Below are 14,542 nucleotides of genomic sequence, written 5' to 3'. Positions count from 1 at the left end.
AATTTACCGGCCCTGGGTATCTGAGATACCACTTTAGAAAGGACTGACAGGTAAATTAAATATGCCAAACAGGTGTAGACCAGTCTTACCAGGTTTACCACAGAGAGCACATGCACTTTACACTATACAGCAGTGCTAAAGTGCCCAGAGTCCTAGAACCACCAACACCATGTCAGAAAAAGGCTAGGAGGAAGGCAAAAAGTTCAGGGATGTCCCTGCAAAAAGGGCCAAGTCTAACAAGTACCTCATAGCTGCATCGTTTCTGATGTAGTAGGGGTGGCTGTTTCCCCTCACCTCCATTAACTCAAGGGTTATATGGCTTTCTCTGGTGCCAGAAATGTACCACAATTGTTCCATTGCAGCCTGCATCCGGTCGTGTAGATCAAGCCTTTCAGGGTTCCCATGCAAAGTCTAGATCCCGAGGCAAGAGTTTGATCAGACGCCAACAATATAGAACCTCATCAATCTTCAGTTTCCTCGTTTCAAAGAGACTGTCATCTGGCAATTGATCAAACTTTACTGCATCTGTCCACTTGATTACAATGTAATGCATCACCTGAAGATAATATTAAGTATTGCATCAATTGGTAATACCTCAGTTGTAATATGTAGAATCATAGAAACCCAAAATAATAAAACACCTTCTCTGAGAGACCAAATAACAGAAAACCACTGTGTAGGGTCTGAACAAACTAAGAGAAATACAGTTTGGCAAAAATAAAAGAAAAAACCCAAGAGCAGCAAAACATGTTATTCGTTTAGTAAAACAATCTGGGATAAGGCACATACAGGGTCATTTAGACCAGGTCTGCAGAATCTCTGGTCCCCACCTTCCCTTTCATAGAGAAACTCCCATCAAATCTAAGAATCCCTACCTGCTAGAAAGGGATCAATGTGGTAGCAAGGCATCTGAGGGTGCAGTGTTTGTTGTAGCCCCATTTTTTCAGGCATCAATAAACGGAAACTGTTATCCAGTGACACGATGAGGGAATGAAAAGACAGAGCGAAGAAGAAAAGGATCTATGCAATCCCTGTGGAAAAACCAACCCATTTTCAAGATTTCCAAGATAAATGACTTTTATAGCTTAAAAAAGACACGTCAAAGGTAATTACAAATAAAATGACTTTCTTTGAATCCATTTCTACAACACGGTAAATGGCATTTATCTGGGAAATATCGATTAAAAAATACATTAAAGTGGTAACATTTCTTCTCTGTATTTCTATTATTGAAGTTGTATCAGTTGAATCACAAACGCCCGTAGGCTTGAGAGCATCATGTAATACCTGCATAGCTTTGGTGCTGTGTTGTACGCATGAGGACGTGGGATATCTTTAAGGTGGTTATAGTTGGAGGTTTTTAGGTGTTGTGGGATTGGGCTGAGCTGTTGAGCGCTGAGGTGTCCAACTTTGGGTCTCAAGTACGGATTGTATCACACACCTGCATGCTGACAATACTGCACCAAAGCTATGTAGATCGTAATATGCCCATATAGCACATCCCAATATTACACCCCAGTTGGTGGACAACCACCACGATCATTGAATGACAAACTCCTACGCTCACCCACACAAACACAAATTCGACACTCCAGCCTCTAAATATTAGACATTCTGCGGTACACTGGTCTTTCATCAAATCCAAGGGAAACTTCAAAATCCAAGAAGCACTGCACACAAGTATAAATTTCAAACACACTTGGAGCCATCACACACCATCAAAAGTCGAGGTTTTGTGGCACACCTCTTTGTGCCAATGCTTACTCCACTCACCAAGAAAGCCGATGCATGTGTGAAACAAATTCTCTTGACAGCCCCGCGTGCTATGATGCCATACTCATTTCAGAAGGACGCCAGGCAAATGCTAATAAAAGAACAAACCATGACAAAGCTTAAGACTAAAATAACATAACTTCAAACATAACATTGCCCGGGTTTACAACTTACACAAGATCTGCATGGGGATAATTCTATTGTGGGCGCAATGTTGTCGCGGTTCGAATCGAGTGGGCATTCAGAATAAAAAGTTCTTGATAAATATTGTTCTTTGGTCTTTGCTCTTTCCTCAGTATGGCATTAGTGCACAATGCTGCACTTTATTCTGCTACACAATGTCTCTTCCCCTGGGAGTGCATAGTGCAGTTTATATTTGCAGCTTTAATTGGCTCTGCCACATCACTGGAACCACGTGCTCTCCTCTGAAGCTAGATTATAGACTCGAGAAGCCGGTGGGTGTCTTTAAAGTGTGCAGCTGGAGCTCTCAGTGTAAATACAGAAGAGCAGCCTGGCCCCTATACATTACTGGCATCTAAGAGACTGATGTGGCTTTGAGGTGGCTTGTTGTCCCAGCGATTCTAAATGTCAAACCGAGAAAATGTGGAGTGCAAACCACCACAGACGGGTTGTGAGGCTGTTTTTGGTTTTAAATTGGAGGATTCAAACACGACCTGGCACCCCTTTCAACTTTGCACAGCCTGTACTTTCAATTTCAGCTATGACTACGACTCTACCTCTGTAAAATGGTTTTTCGATGTAAATGGTTTTAATCTTAATTCATTAAAACATGGAAATAGATCAAAAATACTGTCTCAGACGTTGAACACTTTCAGTGACAAATATGGAAATATAAAATAATCGAATTAATGGTATTACAGTATTTACTTGTCAATAGTATGGAGGCATTGTAAACAATTGCAAATCTATATAAATATTTTCAGGTGTGAACAATTATAAAGCAGGTGTATTGTAAAATAACACCTAATAAGTATTTGATTTAAACAAACTATTCAATTAGATCCAACCTTAAAAGAGCCATCCAATAAATGTTGTCATTATATGTCTCAAAACCCAAAGAGACGACATCAAGCAAAGCAACGTTCTACTTTATTCATGGTAATTGTTCAATCAATCAATCAAGGACTTATAAAGCACAACTACTCACCCGTAAGGGTCTCAAAGCGCTGAGGGGAGGGGCTGGGTCTGCGGTTCAGTCGAAGAACCAAGTATGGAGGTTCTTCCTGAATTGTGGCAGCGGTGCAGAGGCAGGTCTTCGCATTGAGGTAGGAGAAGGATCTTCCTCCTGCCGTGTTCTTCCTTACCCGTGGGACCATGGCCAGGGCCGTTGTTAGGGCCAGTTTGGAGGAGCGGAGATATCTGGTGGGAGTGTAGAAGGAGAGGGGGTGGTTGAGGTATACAGGTCCCGCATTGTGGAGGGCTTTGTAGGCATGCGTGAGAAGCTTAAAGGTGATTCACTTGTTGACAGGTAGCCAATGAAGGTCTCTCATGTGGCCAGTGATGTGGTTCTGGCGTGAGATGTTTAGGATGAGTCTGGCAGAGGCGTTCTAGATGGTCTGCAGTTTCTTTTGGAGATTCTGGGAGGTGCCGGTGTAGAGTGCATTGCTGTAGTCGAGTCTCTGGACTAGGTGGGGATCCACTTGAAGATATGAAGGAGGCGGAGCGTGCAGAAGCAGGTGGACATGACGGAGTTGATTTGGCGGTTAATTGAGAGCGAGAAGTCCAGGATGATGCCGAGGGTTCTGTCAGGGTCTGTACTCCTCAGGATCCGATGACGCTATAAGTGGTCCACCCCTTCACATCCCCAATCTCTGATTGTAAGATTGCAGAGCGTTAAGGCAATCAAGTGAGGGAAAGGTAAGGGTAGGGAACAGCAGGGATGAGAACCTATAAGAAAAAACAACATTTATCAAAACACACATATAGATATAGGACAAATCTCATTAATGTCTCACTGAAGCCAGTCACTACCTTATTCATCAGCAGATGGAACCTCAGTTCACTTCCAAAAAATAATAACATCAAATTCTGTTCTGATGGATAAACCTAGAAGACAGAACACACATTAACCACTGTCACTCATAATCCAACCTTCTGATAAGCTTCTATCTATACGTGCCCAAAAAACACTACTCTTCTTATGTTCGCCTAGCATGCTCACCGGTTCTGTTTTGATGCCAATCGTAATGTTTGAACATAAGGATAGTCACGGTAAAATACTGCAGTGGAAACAAGAGTGCTTGATACCTTTGTTTGAAATCCAGAGGTAGTACCTTAAAGTAAGAGTGCTCAAAGGTATTGTCAGAACATAAAGAATCCCCAATGTCACTCTTCCCTACTTGAAATGAAAAGCGGTTTCCATACCGCACTGGCCAGAAAAAATGTATTGTCTTTGTTTGAGCCCCAAGCAAATGCAGTTGCTAGCGAGACGAGTTAGCGGTCTCGACCTGTTTCCAGCAAATTGAGACGCGCTTTCACCATCCGGTGCAAACGCCGTCTAGCTCAACCGTCAACCCTAATCCGCGGTATAATAACCGCCGCTCTGCCTTGATAGTGAATTGACATACGTTCACCGTCCGGTGCTCACGCCGTCAATCATCAAAATAATCTTCCTCCAGCAAGAAGCCGGACGCCCAAACTTACCTGGTCCTGGGTAGGCGCCTTCGCTATCTCCAGTCCTAGGAAAACGGGTAATTTAGCTCAGCCGAGCTAATGAGACGCGGCTCTTGCTTCCGCGTCGCCTGCCTCAAACAAAGTACAAGTTTCCAGAATTACGCACGCTCCCGTGTGCATGCCGAATCGTCTTAAGGACGCAGACTCCTCCCACCCGCCGGCCTAATGGGAATTGTAGTTCATTCCGTAGGTAGGTGCTCATTGTCCGTAATTCCTGACAGGTTCGGCATGGTCCGTGGAGGAGGGGGGGATTCTTAGCGCTGCGGGCCACCAAGAGTCACCCTAGGTGGAGGGGGTGGAGCACAGAATAAGGACTTCTTTCTTAAACTTGAGGCAGCTGTCCTTCATCCAGGTTGCGACTGCGTTCATCCTGTCATGGAAGTTGCTCTTGGCAGATGTGGGTTAGTCTGTGAGGGAGAGAATCAGCTTGGTGTCATCGACGTAGGAGATGATGTTGAGTCCCTGTCTTCTGACGATAGCTACAAGCGGGGCAATGTAGATGTTGAAGAGGGTGTGGCTCAGGGAGGATCCCTGAGGCACTCCACAGCTGACCTCTGTGGGTTCTGATTTTAACAGTGGTAGTCTGACTCTTCGCGCTCGACCGGTGAGGAAGAAGCGAAATATGAACTGTAATGTTAGCGAAATAGGACTGTGTTTAGAGTAGTGCTTTTTTTCTTTAGTGAATTACCCCTTTATTACTCAGTTACATCGTTCAGAAATAGACATCATCTTCTACTAAGTGGTAGGAGGGGTTGTTGTCTGTCAGAAGACTCCACTCATTAGCAAATGGGCAGAAGTGAGTGGCAGAGGCTCTCATTGAAGGGAATCCTCTTGAGTGGACGTTTCTATTAGTTGCAACTACCGTTCATGGCCAGGTTTGCTGGGAGAGATCCCCTTGCCAATCAGCCACCCACCCCAGAATGTTTGCAGCATGCTCTTCCCAATTTAGACACTTTTTTGATGGTCTACATATGGGTCCTGCAAGAATGATTTTTTATTTGCAGCTTTATTTCCCCTTTGTGACCCACTTTTTGACTGTTAGGTACTGTTGTAAAGACTCTGTGACACACTGGGCCCTGCTAACGAGGCTTTAGCGCATGTGCTATGACTCTTAAAAGTGTATGTTTAATTGGTTTATATTTCCAACTGGCATATGTTAATTTACTTACAACTCCCTAGTACATGGTGCCAAAGGTACCCAGGGCCTGTAAGTTAAAGTGTCCCTCATGGAATGTAGCACTTATTGTGCCACCACAAGTGTGACAAAGTAAAGCATGTTTCCCAGCCTGCCTCTGTAAACTGGCAGGGCATGTTTCAACTGCTAACTCCACTTTACCATTTAAGTCACCCCTAAGGTAGGTCTGACGAGCCCTAAAGCAGAGTGCTGTATAATAAAATGTAGGACTTGATTTTACATCTCCTAACAGTAAAAACTTCAAAGTGCTGTTTTTACTGTAAAAAGGCTAGCAGCCCCATTGACGAGTCCAGAGTTTCTGTCTGACAACTCGAGATTGCTAAGTTCTGAATGGGACAACTACATATGATACTTCAAGGCATCAAAAGAATTGTCGCATTAAACCCAACTTCATGGTGAAGTTGAATTTAATGCAATGTTTCCACACATGGCAGCTTTAGTACGTAGCCATTTTATTGCCCAGAGGTTTTCTAGTGACTGTTTACAGTTGCTGGCCATGAGACAGCCTTCTGCCCTCCTGGGGAGAGTTGTGAACAACTCTCAGGAAGGAACCCAAAGGATCTGCCAAGGCATAAGGTGTGGCCCTGGCACCCAGACCTCAGATTGCATCTGTACTGAAGAGTGGACCAAAGAAGGACTACCCTGCTGTTCCCTGGGCCCGTTAAAAAGAGGCTGCACCAAGACTAGACTCCACCTGCTGCTCCTTGGGCTAGCAACAAGAGGATTGTGCCTGTGGTGCCCTATTTGAGGAAAAGGTGTCCCTGAGCCTCAGACAGAGGAGGTAATTGCAAGAGTCTGTTGGCTGAGTTCCTGCTATCGGGCAAGAGAAGCTGAAGAAACCTGCCATGGCGAGTCGGTAGACAAAAACTCCTGACTGACAATAACCGCAAACTGCAGCCTTGAAAACTGATACCTGTCCCTCAAAAGTTGCACTTGAGTCTGCTGGAGTGCAGTTTGGTAAGCCAAGACAGAAGTTACCATGAGTTAAATGGAACCACTAGTTCTGCTGTAACTGGAGACCAGTAGACCAACAGCAACAGGTTTTTGGCTGAACTCCAACCGGACTTCGAGGGACATCGACGTCTGTAGTCAAAGCTGCCCAATCATGACCATGAAGTAGCCCCAGGAAGACCATTGTCACCGGATCAGCATCCTCAGCATCCTTCAGTATCTTCAGCATTGTTTTCCCCTGCAACAGGACCACTCCATTAAAGTCCATACTCACAACAGCATTAAAGTTCTGCAGTGCATGCCAGCTGCACCCACTTTCTGCCTGATCCCCACTCCTCCCTTCTTTAGGGAACCTGCAGTTTACCGTCTTCTCTGCTCCTGTTTAGTGTAATCTGACCTACTCTCTTCCCCACCATGCTCCCAATAAGGGCCTCATTCCGAGGGCTCATTTATTTAATGTACCAATACTGCACCTGGTAAAAATAACGATTGCAGGTTGGGGGATAACACATTAATGCTGCAACTTTTCCTGCGTTCCAAGGTGCAAAATGCCAGCACAACAATTTGAACAGATATTACCTGGCGATCTTTGTGCACAAAAAAATTTAAAAAATGGAGCACTTCTTATAATCTGGATTAGGGCCTACCTGAGACTAATTCAAGATTAACACAGGACTCCGCTGACTATCTTTAGAGTTCTAGTCAGTGCCACCATGCTTTCCGTGATCTGCTGCATCAAAACCTATATAAACAATATCATCAACCTCAGAAACATGACAAGGTAGAATTAACCAGCCCAATGCATGGAAGTCAATGCACCAAAATGCGTGGGTAGTGGAAGTGACATAACACACCCTTTGACCTTAATGGCATCACAGGAAGTTTCATCGTATGACCCTGAATCATTCCAGAAAGTGATGTCACATGACCTGGCATCACAGTAATTGACATTGCTTAAGTTCCATAATAACTGCATTATTAATATAACAACACAACATAGACAAAAGTCTGTTTTAGAAACCACCTATATTAGGGAGCTGACATGATCTATAAAAGTGGTGGAGTATAATACTTGTCCTGATTTGTAGTAAATGAGCAAAGCAAGCGAGCTCAACCTCTTCTAGAGGGGCACAAAGTACCCCCAAGAACAATCAGATGAAATTGGGGTCATATTATCTCTTTTAAAGCATAATTTGAAAATAAATTTGCTAAATAGCTATAGAATCTGAAAGGGTACTTATTACATATCCAAGTCCGTTCATGGTGTTGTTTTTCAAAATGTGCGCTGGGTGCTCCCATATGTAAACAATGACCTTCATAGTGCCAGCGTTTTGTAATGGGTGCCCCTCATATGCCATGGGTGCCCCTTATGCCAAAAATGGCATCCAATATGTCTGTGACAGCACTTTACCATTAATGCCATCCATATGCAATGGGTGACCCTTATTAATTTTTTTTATCTCTACTATGCAAGGGAAGCATTTTGTAGTGATTGCCCCCTCCCACATGCCACATCCCTTATGACAAGAATTACCTCCAGTCTGCCATCACGAGCATTTTCCACAGGTGCCTCTAATGGCAAGAATTTCATCTAATATACTGGTACCTGGATTTTCCAACTATTATCTCTAGTGTACCAGTATAAGTATTTTGTCACACGTGCCTGTCAGGCTTAGAATTGCATCCGGTATACCAGTGCCAGTATTTTGACATGGGTACCTCGATAAGTCAAGAATGAGATTCAGTTGGTCATGGCCAATGGCCGACTCACAAGCTTATACCACATTCATACTCATGCTCACTTGCATTCCCTCATTCATGCTGATTCTTTTTCATTTGCTCTCACTTGCACTTATTTGTTCTCACTCACTATCTTACACTCACTCTTACTCTCACTCACTCACACTCACTCATTTTTACTCTGTCTCACTGACACTTTCTCATTCCCCCACACTGTCATACTCTCATTCCATCATTTGTCAATCACTACCACTTATTCTCTCTCTGACTCATTCTCACTCATTGATTCCCACTCACTCACTAACATTCACTCTTACTCTCTCTCACTCATACTTTCTCTCTTACTCACACTCAATTGCAGTCACTTTTATTCATTCTCACTCACTTTGGCTCATTCATTGTAACTTACAGTTACACTCCATCGCTATTACTCAATCATTCACACTCTCCAACACTCCCTCACAATCATTCTTACTCATTATTTCTCACTCATCCTCTCTCACTCAATTGCAGTCAATCTTACTCTCACTCCCTCATTTTTACTCGCTCATACTCACTCATTGAATTCAGTCTCACTCCTCATTCATTAACGGTCACTGTCTCTCACCCACTCACTTTCACACACACACACACACACACACACATGCTCACACATACTCATGCTGTCTTTCTCACACAAACTCACCCGCAAGCTTGCAGACAACATACATTTAGAAGAATGTTTCTACTCAAATCTCATTTAGCAGCGAAAGTCTTGTTCCAGCTCCTGGTGCTCCATTGTTCATAACACTAATAGTTAATTATAGACTACTAGTTATTATTAGTGTAAAATAAAAATGGACAGATAGCCACGAGAGCAAGGACCATGCAAACAAGCTGCCCCTGTCTTCCTGGCATTAATTCTGCCACCTCTGATACCAGGGGTCACAAAAGTAGTGCCAGGGGTAGCACCTCTAAATAAGGGGTTTGGCAATTTCCTGAAGATCACTAGCAACACACATTGACAAAAGCAATCAGGTTGCTTTTGTATAGTTGATGCATAACTGTAGCGAGACAAACTGCATTGTTACAGATGACATACTTTCTTATATGCACAAGAGAAACATACCATCTCTAGATGTCTATATGCACAGATTCCAACACACCTACAGTCACCAATCCCATAAACAAGAAGACAAATAAGCACCTATATGCACGCCGATCTAGAGTCATATGGTTCCCGTGACACAAAGTAACCCACCATGACTGAGATATGTGTTGTCTTAATGTTACACGCATGTATACTGTATTATAATGCTATAATGCCTCCTGAAAGGGCTAGATGTGACCAGAGAGTGGAAGGGACCGAACAAGAGAGGAAATGAAGACAGAGCCTGGTGAATGGAATTAAGTTTTCCCAAAAAAGTGGAAAAATCAAACCCTTGACCCAATCCACTTGCGATTATCACACAATGGAGGAAAAGGGGGTATTTCAAGGTCCACAATACACTCTCCCCAAGAAATTCTAATCATTCACTTCTGGTTAGTCCTTATTGAGGATGTGGGACCTTCATCCACCGATAGACTCCAAGTGATTCAAGAGCGAATCAACAGCATTTCTCCCCTTTGTTCCTGCAAGGAGGATCTGTTACGGGGAACAAAAGTGGGATCCAACTACTAATGAATGTGAAATAAAAGTGCCTGAGGGTGTACAAAAGAAATTTGTATTAAGTTAACCTGGTAAGATTTAAAGCAAAAGTACATATGAGAAATGGGAAAATTGTCAATCCCTACATTTGTTGGCCAACATGTTTTGGCCACACATAGTTCACCCTTAATGGGTCTGTGGCCTTTGTTAGGAAATGAGGATCCCTAATTTCTGTCCCCTGCAGTAAAATATTCATCAAGGTTTGGTGCCCAATCCCATGCCAACAGTCACCTTCTCCCTGCACCTGCCACCACCACATTATGATGGGTTCAGATCCTCTACCAACCAAAGGGAGACAGCAGATGCCTTCCCTGGTCACTGGAAGTGGGAGATGAGACATATATGTCTCTCAGTGGCTGGTGTGAGAGCAGTGTGCAGAGCAGGTATAACAGGACACACCGCATACTTGCTAGTGCTCTAAGGGAATGCTAATGTAATAAGCAAGCTTAATAAGAAAAATACTATCTCTGAGATCTACCACACTGAATGATAAGCACACTAATAAGACCCGTCGCCTCACAAAATAACAAAGATACATTAAAGACATGAAATGTACATGGCTAGTGCGATGAGACATGTTAATATGACAAAAGGCAGGTGGGTGGAGAAGGTTATCAGTGCTTATGCGTTTGTGACATAAACAAAATCACACTAGATGCCATTACAATACTAACCGGCTCTGGTGGACAGAGCTAAAAATGAGACACAAGCAAATGTAAACAAATTGATCCCAGTTTAGTCTGGAAGACAGCTTAATTGCTGAGCTCCGAGGGAGATGGCAGTGACAAAGTGTAGTTCGGTGCTAGAGACCACCACAGATGCTTCTCAATGCCGTTGACCATAAATAATGATGCAGCTACTCTCTGTGCACTGGACCACAGTGCTGCTTCCAGCCTCACAACTTGTAATGCTCTGAGAGTTTGCGTACACTGCACTGTGTTGATGGCTGCAGATGGTCTGTCGGTGCTCACCCCTCGCTAACCGGACTCAGACAGCAAAGCAGCAAAATGGTTTCAATCAGTCACAAAAACTGGCACTTCCAACATCACGTTGCTGTGCTGTGGGCTGATCTTCCTTACACAAGGCCTAAGGCTGCTAAAGTTATCTTCACGTCAGATCTCAATATAGTTGAGGAAACCTGATGGCCAAAGCAGACCACAAATATCAGCGCATGCTCTGTATGTCATATGAGCATCATTCAACTGCATGTTCCCCACTCTGGGACACAACTTAATGCATTGATTCTTAATTAAAAACATGTGTTTACTTCTATCCAGGGCAGGAGTAAGTGCATGTGGTGGTAGTAGAGGGGGTATGACACACTGATTGCCTGAGGGTGTATGGTAAGGAGTTTCTCCAGTCAGTAAAATATTTCTCATAGAGAAGAACAATTACAAAAATATAATATGTGTTGATGTTCATTTGCAATCCATTCAACATGCAGAGTTGTACACCTACACACAGTTCCAAGACTCCTAGACATCTGCATGTGTTGTATACTTCAAAATACTTCCAGTATATCCCACGCTAGCTACTGGGTGTCTGGCTTCCTATTGAAAAACATTTACGCTTGACAGACTCAGTGCTGGTTCTGAGGCATTTTTCCATATTCAGAAACACACAAACTATTACTAATAGCACCGCTGTCCAAAACAAATGGAACCTTGTAATGACCTACAAGAACGTCTACTGTTGTTTTTTTTTATGGTCCCTTCGAATTATACATATTTGGCAAGTCTCCATTTCCTGCGTGTTTCTTTTTCCAGACTTTCTGATTTTGCTGTACATACAGTCGCAAAATGATTCAATTTTCCGCCTTTCGACACAGTTTTCCTGAAGCTGGACAGATTCCCACAAGCGGTATCATACGGTACAATCCACGCTTGCAACATTTTTTTCCCTTTCTTCTGGCTCTCAAACTTCTCTATCTTAATTTCAAAGTTGTTTGATACTGTCTTACTTGCTCTATAGTTATCATTCACCTTGCTTCATATTAACCGCATGCGTCTTTGCTCTTGTTTCCGTTCAAGATATTTTTAGAATAGTTGTTAAACCATACTTCTTTTCTAACAATTTTTTTCTCAACTCTACATAGTTGAAACCTTCAATTATTTTGAATCTTATAGCTTCCTCATTATTACATTTTATAAAAACGCAAAATGTTACAAACTGCCTTAATTTAGTCACAGAAGCATCTGTAGATTCTTCCTCTCCTTGACATGTCATATAGAAGGTAACGACGCTGAACATCCTGTGATTCTGGGTAAATCACTTAATCTCCCTGTGCCTAACAAAAATTGATGTGTCCTCATGTAGCGCAGCTGGTGCTATGTAAAGCGCTCTGATACCCGAAACCGGGTCAAGTTCGCGCTACATATAAAACTCCGTAAAAAAGAAAAAAAGGTATACCTTTCAAAGTCAATATTTCTTTGTGGGTTTCATCTTTCATGAACCTTTTTTATGTGGCTTCTATATGTGTTTGTCTCCTGTTCAGGAAATGTCACATTTAGATCTACTTCATTTCCTACTAAATTGAGTAGCAACGTCAATTGCTTACTCATCCCAATGTTTTTGTGTGTGGATTTCAAAACATTTTGAAATCTCCTTTTCCATCTTTCCCACCTGGGTGCAGTCGTTTGTTGTTCCGTCATGTCAAATGGCATTGGCCTGAGAATGATTGAGTGGGAAATATGTTTTCCTCTTTTTATAAATGAATTTGTTCCATTTCTGTTATTTCTGTATATGTAGTTTCACTTCCTAGTGGCATTTGTTTTATTTCTTTTCTTTGTTGTTGACTTGTTTATATGTGTATATAATGACACTATAATTTGGTGAAAATGTCAGTTTAAACACAATGTTTTAAACTGAAAAACACTGAAATTCCACAGATATAATCAGGGCCACTGGAATAATGTGGCAGGAAAGCATTAAATCATGCAACAGGTTTGACTAAATTATGCACCTTAAAAGGCAAGTTATGCAGTATAATGCGGTACACTTTTTGATAGTATTACTTCATTATTTTGTAATTTTTACACTTGGTAATACTGTCTGAGCAAAGAACTAGAAAGTATAACTTGCGCCCCAATCATGCCCAGTGTTGTGGTCAGTGATATCAGTATAGTTGTCATCAGTGATGTTATCAATAATGTAACAGAACATGTCCTTTTTTCAGTGAATTCCAATGTTTTTTTTAACACAAAATAATATTTTATTATCTTACATAATGCAACTCCTAGTCGAACACAGCCAGGCCCTAAGCACAACCCATGTGGGCACCCAACCCCCCGTGTGGACCCTGGTCCCAACCGTCTATTGCTGCTCATGGCTGATCATGTAATAATATAATGGGTTCAATTTTAGGTAATGCAGATCTACTAGCTCTGTCAAAAGGGCAAAATACAAAAAAGCAGTGGGTCTATTGGCTTTATCAAAAGAGTAAGCACAACAAAATATATAAATCAGACCTATTGACTTTATCAAAAAGACACCAGTGATTACATTCAAGTGTATAGTTCATAAATTCACACGTTACAATGTTTGATACGTGTTTGTCTCAAATTATGTTTAATAAAGCATTTTTTTAACAAAAAAAATTAAACATGTGTTCTAGTCTTTTTTAACGTTTTTGAAACTACAAAGTGCGGCCATTGAATTAACCACAAAGAGGATATGCACTTCAGCTGAAAAACAAGCAGTTCTTTAAAAAATATCGTTAGCTCTCCTGGGGTCATGAATTTAATGACCAAGGAGACTTACTGTGTGTGTGTGTTTATTTTAATGTTGCTGAGGGACTGCTGCACTCCCTTCAATCCCCTACAGTATTAAAAAAAGATAGTTGGTTCCCCTGCCCCTTCTTGAGGCTCCACCAAGAATAAATATTAATCAGAAAAGCCCTAGGGTATTATGAGGCATTCCTTCACAGGATAGAGGAAAATAGGAACACAAGGGGGGATGTGGGAGGGGTTTAGTAAGTAAATGTTGTTTTGACAAATTACTATATACAGTGAGGCAAATAGTATAATTACATGCCAATATTCGCTTGATGTGAATTTCACAGATTGTATGATGCATACTTGATACGGCAAAGAAATATGGTTCCATTCATGGGCAGCATGAATGAAAATGTAACAGTGAAAATATGATAATGTATGGTACTCAATGATTATGATAACTAATAAAGTATGTTTAAAAAAATGGGGCATTCCTTCACAGAGCAATGAATAATAAATTAGCAGCTCCTGCCATTCATTTATTATTCTTATTTGCCTGGAGCCGGGATTATTTCCCCAAAAGTAGGTGCCTAGTGCCCACTCATGGCACCCACATTACCACAATTGTCAGGGGCTCCAGAAGGGTAGCTCCAATGCCTTCGTTCCCCCTGGCAGCTCGCCGGCAAGGACTACACTGGATGCTGGTGGAAGTTGGCTTCATTACTTTGCTCCCGCCCAGGCAGGAGCAGGATTTTTCTCTGCTCCGGCTGGGGTGCGAGCAAAGAGAAT

The sequence above is a fragment of the Triturus cristatus genome, chromosome 9 (genome assembly GCF_964204655.1).
Source record: "Triturus cristatus chromosome 9, aTriCri1.1, whole genome shotgun sequence".
NCBI classification, from domain to species: Eukaryota; Metazoa; Chordata; class Amphibia; order Caudata; family Salamandridae; genus Triturus; species Triturus cristatus.
Note: the sequence above shows the minus strand (reverse complement) of the source record.